A 12,621-nucleotide genomic window follows, 5' to 3' on the forward strand; every position below is an offset into this window, starting at 1 on the left:
AATGAAGAACCCCAGGGTTAGTAGAAGGAAAGAAATCTTAAAAATCAGGGCAGAAATAAATGCAAAAGTAACAAAAGAGACCATAGAAAAAATCAACAAAGCCAAAAGCTGCTTCTTTGAAAGTATAAATAAAATTGACAAACCATTAGCCAGACTCATCAAAAAACAATGGGAGAAAAATCAAATCAATAAAATTAGAAATGAAAATGGAGAGATCACAACAGACAACACAGAAATACAAAGCATCATAAGAGACTACTATCTGCAATTATATGACAATAAAATGGACAACTTGGAAAAAGTGGGCAAATTCTTAAAAAAGTACAACTTTCCAAAACTGAACCAGGAAGAAATAGAAAATCGTAACAGAACATTGCAATCACGGAAATTGAAACTGTAATCAGAAATCTTCCAACAAACAAAAGCCCAGGTCCAGACGGCTTCACAGCTGAATTCCGCCAAAAATTTAGAGAAGAGCTAACACATATCCTACTCAAACTCTTCCAGAAAATTGCAGAGGAAAGTAAACTTCCAAACTCATTCTATGAGGGCACCATCACCCTAATACCAAAACCAGACAAAGATGCCACAAAAAAGAAAACTACAGGCCAATATCACTGATGAACATAGATGCAAAAATCCTTAACAAAATTCTAGCCATCAGAATCCAACAACACATTAAAAAGATCATACACCATGACCAAGTGGGCTTTATCACAGGGATGCAAGGATTCTTCAACACCCACAAATCAATCAATGTAATACACATAAAAGCCATATGATTATCTCAATAGATGTAGAGAAAGCCTTTGACAAAATTCAACATCCATTTATGATAAAAACTCTCCAGAAAGCAGAAATAGAAGTACCATACCTCAACATAACAAAAGCTATATATGACAAACCTGGAGAAGGCAATGGTACCCCCACTCCAGTACTCTTGCCTGGAAAATCCCATGGACAGAGGAGCCTGGTAGACTGCAATCCATGGGGTCGCTAAAAGTCGGACACGACTGAGCGACTTCACTTTCACTTTTCATGCATTGGAGAAGGAAATGGCAACCCACTCCAGTGTTCTTGCCTGGAGAATCCCAGGGACGGCAGAGCCTGGTGGGCTGCCGTCTATGGGGTCGCACAGATTCGGACACAACTGAAGCAACTTAGCAGCAGCAGCAGCATGACAAACCCACAGCAAACATTATCCTCAAAGGTGAGAAATTGAAAGCATTTCCCCTAAAGTCTGGAACAAGACAAGGGTGCACACTTTCACTACTATTCAACATAGTTTTGGAAGTTCTGGCCACAGCAATCAGAGCAGAAAAAGAAATAAAAGGAATCCAAATTGGAAAAGAAGAAGTAAAACTCTCATTGTTTGCGATGACATGATCCTCTACATAGAAAACCCTAAAGACTCCACCAGGGAATTACTAGAGCTAATCAATGAATATAGTAAAGTTGCAGGATATAAAATCAACACAGAGAAATCCCTTGCATTCCTATACACTAATAATGAGAAAATAGAAAGAGAAATTAAGGAAATAAATCCATTCACCATTGCAATGAAAAGAATAAAATACTTAGGAATTTATCTACCTAAAGAAACTTAAGACCTATATATAGAAAACTATAAAACACTGGTGAAAGAAATTAAAGGGGACACTAATAGATGGAGAAATATACCAAGCTCATGGATCAGAAGAATCAGTATAGGGAAAATGAGTATACTACCCAAAGCAATCTATAGATTCAATGCAATCCCTATCAAGCTACCAATGATATTTTTCACAGAGCTAGAACAAATAATTTCATAATTTGTACGGCAATACAAAAAAACCTCGAATAGTGAAAGCAATCTTGAGAAACAAGAAAGGAACTGGAGGATTCAACCTGCCTGACTTCAGGCTCTACTACAAAGCCACAGTCATCAAGACAGTATGGTACTGGCACAAAGACAAAAATATAGATCAATGGAACAAAATAGAGAGCCCAGAGATAAACCCACGCACCTATGGACACTTTACCTTTGACAAAGGAGGCAAGAATATACAATGGAGAAAAGACAATCTCTTTAACAAGTGGTACTGGGAAAACTGGTCAACCACTTGTAAAAGAATGAAACTAGAACACTTTCTAACACCATACACAAAAATAAACTCAAAATGCATTAAAGATCTAAACGTAAGACCAGAAACTATAAAACTCCTAGAGGAGAACATAGGCAAAACTCTCTCCGACATAATCACAGCAGGATCCTCTATGACCCACTTCCCAGAATATTGGAAATAAAAGCAAAAATAAACAAATGGGACCTAATTAAACTTAAAAGCTTCTGCACAACAAAGGAAACTCTAAGCAAGGTGAAAAGACAGCCTTCAGAATGGGAGAAAATAATAGCAAATGAAGCAACTGACAAACAACCAATCTCAAAAATATACAAGCAACTCTTGCAGCTCAATTCCAGAAAAATAAATGACCCAATCAAAAAATGGGCCAAAGAACTAAACAGACATTTCTCCAAAGAAGACATACAGATGGCTAACAAACACATGAAAAAGATGCTCAACATCACTCATTATCAGAGAAATGCAAATCAAAACCACGATGAGGTACCATTTCACGCCAGTCAGAATGGCTTCTATCCAGAAGTCTACAAGCAATAAATGCTGGAGAGGGTGTGGAGAAAAGGGAACCCTCTTACACTGTTGGTGGGAATGCAAACTAGTACAGCCACTATGGAGAACAGTGTGGAGATTTCTTAAAAAAACTGGAAATAGAACTGCCTTATGACCCAGCAATCCCACTGCTGGGCATACACACTGAGGAAACCAGAATTAAAGAGACACGTGCACTGCAGTGTTCATCACAGCACTGTTTATAATAGCCAGGACATGGAAGCAACCTAGATGTCCTTCAGCAGGTGAATGGATAAGAAAGCTGTGGTACATATACACAATGGAGTATTACTCAGCCATTAAAAAGAATACATTTGAATCAGTTCTAATGAGGTGGATGAAACTGGAGCCTATTATACAGAGTGAAGTAAGCCAGAAAGAAAAACACCAATATGGTATACTAATGCATATATATATGGAATTTAGAAATTTGGTAATGATAACCCTGTATGTGAGACTGCAAAAGAGACACAAATGTATAGAACAGTCTTTTGGACTCTGTGGGTGAGGGAGAGTGTTGGATGATTTGGGGGAATGTCATGGAAACATGTATAATATCATATAAGAAATGAATCGCCAGTCCAGGTTCGATACAGGATCCTTGGGGCTGGGGCACTGGGATGACCCGAAGGGATGGTACGGAGAGGGAGGTGGGAGGGGGTTCAGGATGGGGAACACGTGTACGCCCGTGGCAGATTCATGTTGATGTGTAGCATAACCAATACAATATTGTAAAGTAATTAGCCTCCAATTAAAATAAATAAATTTAAATTAAAAAAAAGATATATACTATGAAGTTAGTTACAGAGTGACTGTACAATATAATCTCTAGAATGCCCAAGGTGTAAATAAATGTGTATTCATCTGAAGATTAAAAAAAAAAAAAAACTCAACATTCAAAAAAGGAAGATCATGGCAGCCAGTCCCATCACTTCATGGCAAATAGATATGGAAAATGTGAAAACAGTGTCAGATTTCCTTTCTTGGATTCCAAAATCAATGTGAACTGTGACTGTATCCATGAAATTAAGACACTTGCTCCTTGGAATAATAGCTATGACAAGACTAGACCATGTATTAGAAAGCACAGACATCACTTTGTCAACAAAGATCCATATAGCCAAAGCTATGATTTTTCCATTAGTCATGTATGGATGTGAGAGTTGGACTATAAAGAAGGCTAGTACAAAGAATTGATGCTTTCAAACTGGTGCTGGAGAAGACTCTTGAGAGTCCCTTGGACAGCAAGGAGATCACACCAGTCAATCTTAAAGGAAATCAACCCTGAAAATTCACTGGAAGGACTGATGCTAAAGCTGAGGCTCCAATACTTTGGACACCTGATGCAAAGCGCCGAGTCATTGGAAAAGATTCTGATGCTGGTAAGGTTTGAGGGCAAGATGAGAAGGGGACAACAGAGGATAAGATAGTCAGATGGCATTGCTGACTCAATGGATATGAGTTTGAGCAAACTCCAGGAGATAATGAAGGACAGGGCAGCCTGGCGTGCTGCTGTTCATGGAGTCACAAAGAGTAGGACATGATTTAGTGACTGAACAACAACAATGAACAAGTAAGGAGTCTGGTGAGGTGCTCTGTGATGTCCTTCCCTGCTATGTAGAGCTTTGTGACAGCATGAGGCAGGGAGTAACCCTCAAAGATGGGGACAGTGCAAATGATCCCATCCCCACTGTCCACCACTAGGCCCGTGACAGAGGCAGAGGCATAGAATGCTACAATCGTGTGTTTGGACAGGCAGAAAGCAGGCACATTGAAGATCTCAAATTTCACTTCTGTTGTCTTCTCTTGAGTCTCTCTTGGATTCAAGGAGGGCTCAGTCATGAGCACAGTCATTGAAAGGGTTTTATTCCCAGTTCCCACTCAAAACGTTACTTCCAGGGTTTCTCCATGTCATTTCATCCCCTTACCAGTTCAAGTTCAATCATTTCAGTTCAGTTATTCAGTCGTGTCCGACTCTTTGTGACCCCATGAATCGCAGCACGCCAGGCCTCCCTGTCGATCACCGAGTCCCGGAGTCCACTCAAACTCATGTCCATCTAGTCAGTGATGCCATCCAGCCATCTCATCCTCTGTCATCCCCTTCTCCTCCTGCCCCCAATCCCTCCCAGCATCAGGGTCTTTTCCAATGAGTCAACTCTTCGCATGAGGTGGCCAAAGTATTGGAGTTTCACCTTCAACATCAGTCCCTCCAATGAACACCCAGGACTGATCTCTTTAGGATGGACTGGTTGGATCTTCTTGCAGTCCAAGGGACTCTCAAGAGTCTTCTCCAGTGCCACAGCTCAAAAGCATCAATTCTTCAGTGCTCAGCTTTTTTCACAGTCCAAATCTCTCATCCATACATGACTACTGGAAAAACCATAGCTTTGACTAGATGGACCTCTGTTGGAGAAGTAATGTCTCTGCTTTTTAATATGCCATCTAGGTTGGTCATAACTTTCTAGGGTAGTACAAATGCAAGGTTTCATACTTCCACAAGCCTTCTTCCCCTACAAAGTACTTTTTCTGATTATCTCCTGTCAAAGAGATTTTAAATTTAGGATGCCCTACCAGAGAGATAAGGAGATAATGGCATCCAGTCTTTCCAGACTGGCCTACTTTGGAGAGTCCAGATTCATTGTCAAAAATTATAGGCTGGAATATCTAATATATATGATTTGAACATGTCAACAGCATGCTGTTTCAAACCTCAACAAAATAAAGAACACTTAGCCATTTTGTGAGACAATAGGCACTGCTTGGAATTTAAACAGCCACAGGATTCCCAAGTTCTCAAGTTATCACTCAGGTGGAGCTAGCAGGCTGTTGCCTGTGCATAGAGTCCTCAACCCATGAATCTTGTCCCCTTTCAGGCATCCCAGGGCTTGCTGAGGTGATCTCAGTGATAATTACCCACTGTGTAATAACCCAGCCAATGCAACAATTGTCCTCAGAGAACATCACAGGGTATTTAAGCCTGGGGTCTCTGAGCCACAAAACTTCCCTGCTTGGTAAAGCATGAAGCAGAAGAAGGCAAATTGTATCTATGAACAGCTTTGATAAGTCTGTGAACATGAAACAGAGACCTGGCTTTAGTACCAAGTGAAACTACCAAGCCATGGACTTGGTCAAGAGAACTGATTTCTCTGCTCCATTTAGTCACTGTTTCTGAAATGATTAAAATGCCTTTCCCTTGGGTTGGGGAGAAACTAAGCACCAGATATAGGTCTATATCTCGGTGGGGATGCCTGCAACTCAGTTCCAATAGGTACTGAGTACATTTGTCTTTTTCTCCATCCTTACAATTATTTTTAAAACTTATATTTTCTGGGTCATCTCAGTGCACCAGTCCCAAGCAAGAGGGATAGTACGGGGAGGGAGGAGGGAGGGGGGGTTTAGGATGGGGAACACATGTATACCTGTGGCAGATTCATGTTGATGTATGGCAAAACCAATACAATATTGCAAAGTAATTAACCTCCAATTAAAATAAATTTATATATTAAAAAAACTTATTTATTGAAATAAATTTCACATCCCGTATAATTCACCCACTGAAAACATGGATACCAGAGGGGAAAGGAGCGATGGGATGAATCAGGAGATTGGGACTGACGTATACACACTACTATGTATGAAACAGATAATGAATGAGAACCTACTACATAGCATAGAGAACTCTACCAATGCTCTGTGATGATATAAATGGAAAGGAAGTCCAAAAAAGAAGGAATATATGCATACAAATAGATGATTCACTTTGCTGTACAGCAGAAATTAACACAACAATTTAAAGCAACTATACTTCAATAAAATAAATCAAAAATAAAATAGATGAAAATATATACCACAGTGTTTAGTATATTTGCTGGTATGTACAAACATCACAGATAAAAATTTAGACTTTTCTCATCACCTCAGAAAGAATGTTATACCCTTGGCCAACACCCTGTGTTCAAACCATTCCCCCTAAAGTGTAAGCAACTACTAATACATTTTCTGTCTTTATGGATTTACCACTTTTGCACATTTCTTATAAATAGAAACATAAACTTGTGGCCTTTTGTGCTTGGTGTCATTTATTTTACATATTGTTTTCAAGGTTCACCCATTGTTTGGATATAGCACATTTTGTTTATCCATTTGTTAGTTGATAGACATTTGGATTTTTCACACCTTGTAATTAATTAATATTCTACTAGAAACAATCTTGGCCATGTTTCTACAAAGACTTATGTTTTCATTTCCCTTGGTTATATAACTAGAAATTAAAAAGTTGAGTCACATGGTAAAACTGTCTTTAATCATTTCAGGAACTCTGAGTCTGTTTTTCAAAGTATCAGGCATTTTACATTGCAAAGAGAAGTGTAGGAGAGTCACTAATTTTTCATATACTTGCCAACACTAATTAGTATCTGACATTTAAAATTCTAGGCATCATAGCAGGTGTGACGTGGCATCTCTGTTGTTGGGATTTCTATTTCCTTGATAACTAATGACATGAAACATTTTGTTTGCTTATTGGCCACTAGTATATTTTCTTTGGAGAAGTATATATTCAGTTGCTTAGTCCATTTTAAGATAATTTTACATTTTAATTATTGAGTAGTGACAGTTCTTTATAGATGCTAGATAGAAATATTTTCAAATATTTCCCTATTCTGTGCACTATATTTTCACTTTCTTGATAGTAACTTTTAAATCACCAGCATTTGTATGCTTGATGAACTAGAATTTATCTATCTTGCCTTTTGTTGTTAGTGCTATTTGAGTCATATCTAAGAATATATTGACAAATATAATTTCATGAAGATTTACCCATATGTTTTCTTGTGTTTTACAATTTTAAATCATAAAGTTAGGTCCTAATTTATACTTATTTATTTTTTGTATATTGTGTGAGGTAAAATATGACTTCATTATTTTGCATGTTGCTATCCTAAATAAAATCACATATAAATAGAATTATATATTGTGACCAAGTGGAATTTATTAAAGTGATGCACAGTTGGTTCAAAGTGAGGAGATTAATCAGTACAGTAAATTATATTAATAGAATAAAGGACAAAAATCACATAATCATCTCAATAGACAGCAAAAAAAAGCATTTGTCAAAACCCAACATCCTTCATGATAGAAACATTCAAAAACAAGTAATAGAAATGAACTCTTCAACCTCATAAAGGGAATCTATGAAAAAATTCACAGCTACAATTATACTTAATAGTGACAGACTGATTCTTTGCCACATATTGAGAATAGAATGAGACATCCATTCTCACCCTTCTTACTCAACATTATACTGTACACTGAACTAGGGATACTAGTCAAGCAAATAAACTAAAAAATTAAAAAAATAAAAAATAAATAAACTAAAAAATATCCAGATTAGCAAAGAAGTGAAATTTTAAGTATTTTCAGATAATGTGGTCCAGCACATAGAAAATACGAAAGACTCCACCAAAAAAGTATCAGCAATGTTGTAGAATAAAAGAAATAAAATATCATATGTATAACCTCAGATATCTCTTGTGCTTTATTTAAAAAGGGCTTTTTAGAGGATGCATCTTTTCTATAATCAATACATAATACATCAACAATTTAATAAATGAGAAAAGCTTAAAGCTATCCCCCTAAGATCAGGAACAAAACAAAGATAACCACTCATACCAATTACACTCAATATGATATTTGAATTCCTAGCAATAGAAATTAGAAAAGAAAAAGAAACAAAAGGCATTCAAATTGGAAAGGCAGAAGTAAAACTGTCACTATTTGCAGATGACATAATATATTAAAAAACCTTAAAATATCCACTAAAAATCTGTTCGAATCAATAAATGAATTCAGTAAAGTTGCTGAACACAAGATTAATATACAGAATATCTTTAATTTCTATACACTGATAATAAACTATTGGAAAGGGAAATTAAGGAAAATATTAATTTATAATTAAATCAAAATGAATAATATAACAACTAGGAATAAATTTAACCAAAAAGGTGAAAAATATCTACACTGAAAACTATAAGAAAATGATGAAAGAAATCAAAGAAGACACAAATGAAAATATATCTCATGCTCATGGATTGGAAGAATTAATATTGTTGGAATGTCCATACTGTTCAAAGCAATCTATAGATTTAATGCAATCCATGACAAAATTCCAATGGCATTTTTCACAGAAGAAAAAATAATCTGATATTTGTATGGGATTAAAAAAAGGTCTCAAATAGTCAAAACAATCTTGAGAAAGAAGAACTAAGCTATAGGTATCACAATCCCTGATTTTAAACTAAAATACAAAGCTATAGTAGTCAAAACAGTATGGTAATGGCATAAAAACTGGCGTGCTTTAGAGTCAGGCATAACTTGGCAACTGAAAAACAATGATTTCCAACAAAAGATGAAGGACTGTACCATTGAGAATGGATATTTCCTTCAACAAATTATGTTGAGAATACTGGTCAGCCACACACAAAAGAAGGAAACTAGGCCACTATCTTACACCATACACAAAAAATAACTAAAGTAGGTTATAGACTTTAATGTAATCTTAAAGTTGAAAAACTCTTTGAAGAAAATATAGGTGGTGAGTTTCTTAACATTGATTTAGCATTTAATTTTGCAGTTTGGCTCCCAAAGTAAAGGCAACAAAAGCAAAAGTAAACAAGTGAAGGTACATCTAACTAAAATGCTTCTGCATGACCAAGGAAGTCACCAATAAAATAAAAAGGTAACCTACTTAATTGGAGAAAATATTTACAAATTATATATCCATTAAGAGTTTAATATCTGAAAAATATAAAGAACCCAAAAAAACTCAATAGGGGAAAAAAAAACAAAAACGGACAGCAGTTCTTAAGATACTTTTCCAAATAAGACATACAGATGGTCAACATTCACATGAAAATATTTTCAACAAAGCTAATTATTAGGGTACTGAAAATCAAAATCATAATGAGATATCACCTCAGACCTGTTAGAATAGCTATTATCAAAGTCAAGAAGTAACCGCTCTTGATAAAAATACGTGAAAAGGAAACCTTCATACAACTCTTGGTGGGAATGTAAACTGGTGCAGCCATTATGGAAATAGAACAGAAATTCCTCAAAAAATTAAAATAGGTCTACACTATGATCTATTTCTCTTCTGCATATTTATTTAAAATACAAAACCACTAATTCAAAAAGATATATGCACCTCAATGTTCACTACAGCATTATTTACAATAGCTAACATATGAAATCATATGGAAGAAATCTAAATGTTCATCAAAAGATGAGTGGATACAAATGTATATATACATATACAAATTCACATATACATTGGAATACTACATAGCTATATAAGAGAAGGAAATCTTGGATTTCCCTGGTGGTCCAGTGGTTGGGAATCCACCTGCCAATGCAGAGGACATAATCCCTGTTCTGGGAAGAATCCACATGCTATGGGGCAACAAAACCCATGCACCACAACTACTGAAGCCCATGCACTCTGGAGCCCATGTGCCACATCTACTAAGCCCATATGCCACAACTTCTGAAGTCTGCACAACCTAGAGCCTGTTAACAAGAAATAAACAAGAGGAGCCACCACAAGGAGAAGCCCATGCACTGCAACTAGAGAGGAGTCCCACTTGCCACAACTAAAGAAAGCCATTGTACATCAACAAAGACCCAGCACAGCCAAAAATAAATTTTTTCTTAAAGAAAGAAGGAAATCTTAATATATGCAACAATATGGATGGACTTTGAGGGTATTATGCTGAGTGAATAAGTCAGATAAATAAATACAAATACTTTATAATTTCACTTATATGTGCAATCTGAACAACAAAACAAATTAACAAACAAAACATAACTCATACATATAGAGAACACACTGGTGATTGCTAGTGGAGAAGAGAGTTGGGGACTGCCAAAATGGATGAGGAGAGTCAATTGTAGGATGGCAAATGGTAGCTAGATTTATTGTGGTGATCACTTTCTAGTATATATAAATATCCAATTATGATGTTGTATACCTGAAACTAACATAATGTTATACACCAGTTTTATCTCATCTAAAAAAATAAGATACTGCCAGATACTATAAGAATGGTAATAATGAAAAGAACGATAATAAATATTAGAAAGGATATAGGGAAATTGCTAGCAGGAATATAATTAATACATCCACTTTTGAAATATACATGAAAGCTTCTTTAAAAATTACACAGAAATTCCATATGACTCAGTCATTCAATTTCAAAGTATATACCCAAGAGAAATGAGAATAGAAATTCACACAAAAACTTATTTATTTAATGTCTGCTGCCCCATTACTCATAATAGCCAAAAGGTGGAAACAGCCCAAATGTCTGTTACATGATAAATGGATAAAAGTGGTATATCCATACAATGGAGTATTATATATGTATATATATTCAAAGTGAATATATATATTATATATATTTAAAGTATTATATATATATATATATACAATGTATATTCAAAATAATGAATTGCTGATATATGCTACAACATGGATGAACCTCAAAATAAGCTAAGGAAGATGCCTGTCACAAAAAAATCACATGGTGTATAATTCTATTTATATGAAATATCCAAAGCATGGAACTTTATAGATAAAGAGTATATAAGAATTTTCCTAGAGTTTGGGAGAATGAGGTATTGGGGTTGATGAGTAAAGGTTGTGGGATTTCTTCTTGGGGTGATAACAATGTTCTAAAATCTATTTTGGTGATGGCTGATGGTTATTCATCTCCGTGAATATACTGAAATCCATCAAACTGTGTACTTGAAATGGATGAATTTTACAGTATATGAACTATATCTCAATGGTTGTTTTTATTTAATTTTATTTATTTATTTGCCTGTGCTGGGTATCAGTTAAGGCATGTAGTATCTTACTTGGGGAATGTGGGATCCAGTTCCCTGACCAAGGATTGAACCTGGGACCCCTGCACTGGGAGCTCAGAGTCCCAGCCACTGGATGACCAGGGAAGTCTCTCAATGGTTGTGTGTGTGTATACGTGTGTTTTAAATCTGTCCTCTAAAAGGGCTTTGCAGGTGGTGCTAGAGGTAAAGGACTTGCCTGTCAATGCAGGAGACATCAGAGACATGGGTTCAATCCCTGGATCAGGAAGATCGCTTGGAGGGGGACATGGCAACCTACTCCAGTATTCTTTCCTGCAGAAGCCCTGGGCAGAGGAGTCTGACAGGGTATGGTCCATAAGAGTTCGACACAATTGAAGCAACTTAGCACACATGCAGGTCCTTCAAAAATATCTTATGGTTCTTGTCATCAACTTATTATCCTAAGAGTTCTTCTTTCCTTCTCTACTACAATCATTGGGGAGGAACCAAATTGATTGTAGTGAATGAGAATAGAGAATAAATAAATCAAGATATGACAGCTTTCTCAGTAATATGGGTATTCACATTAACTTCACTGGAGTGAAACACATGCTATCTTTTTGTGAAGCCTGCAGCCAAGTCATTCATCTACTAATCAAGCTCCTTATGTTTCTTGGCCTTAATTTTTTGGTCTTTGAAAAAGAATTTAACTTAACTTCTATATTTTCATAACTTAATCATATGTCTTTTGGCTGTGTGTCTCTTTCCCTTTCTCAATCTAGCCATCATATTGTCTTTCCTGAAAAAAAAAAAAGTTGTCTCTGAGGCATAATTTTTTGTTACATTTTAATAATCTCCTCAATACTTATGAATTCTGAATTCATTCTGAAGTGACACACAAGATTCCCTATAAATTAGAATATACAAAAATCTCAGCACACTTTACTATTTTTAAAGCAAAATTGTAGGTGACAATTTTTTAGGTGATTACACTTAGATATACCTGTGCGCTGTGCTGCGCTATGATAAGTCACTTTAGTTGTGTCTGACTCTTTGTGACCCCGTGCACTGTAGACTGCCAGGTTTC

The 12,621-nt window shown here is 36.0% G+C and overlaps 1 pseudogene; it reads right to left on the reverse strand.

Annotated features, from left to right (window-relative positions):
• Positions 1–3,532: 3,532 nt before the first annotated feature.
• Positions 3,533–5,358, reverse strand: LOC102392291 (annotated as a pseudogene).
• Between the last annotated feature and the right edge of the window lie 7,263 nt (positions 5,359–12,621).

The sequence above is a fragment of the Bubalus bubalis genome, chromosome X (assembly GCF_019923935.1).
Source record: "Bubalus bubalis isolate 160015118507 breed Murrah chromosome X, NDDB_SH_1, whole genome shotgun sequence".
NCBI lineage: Eukaryota > Metazoa > Chordata > Mammalia > Artiodactyla > Bovidae > Bubalus > Bubalus bubalis.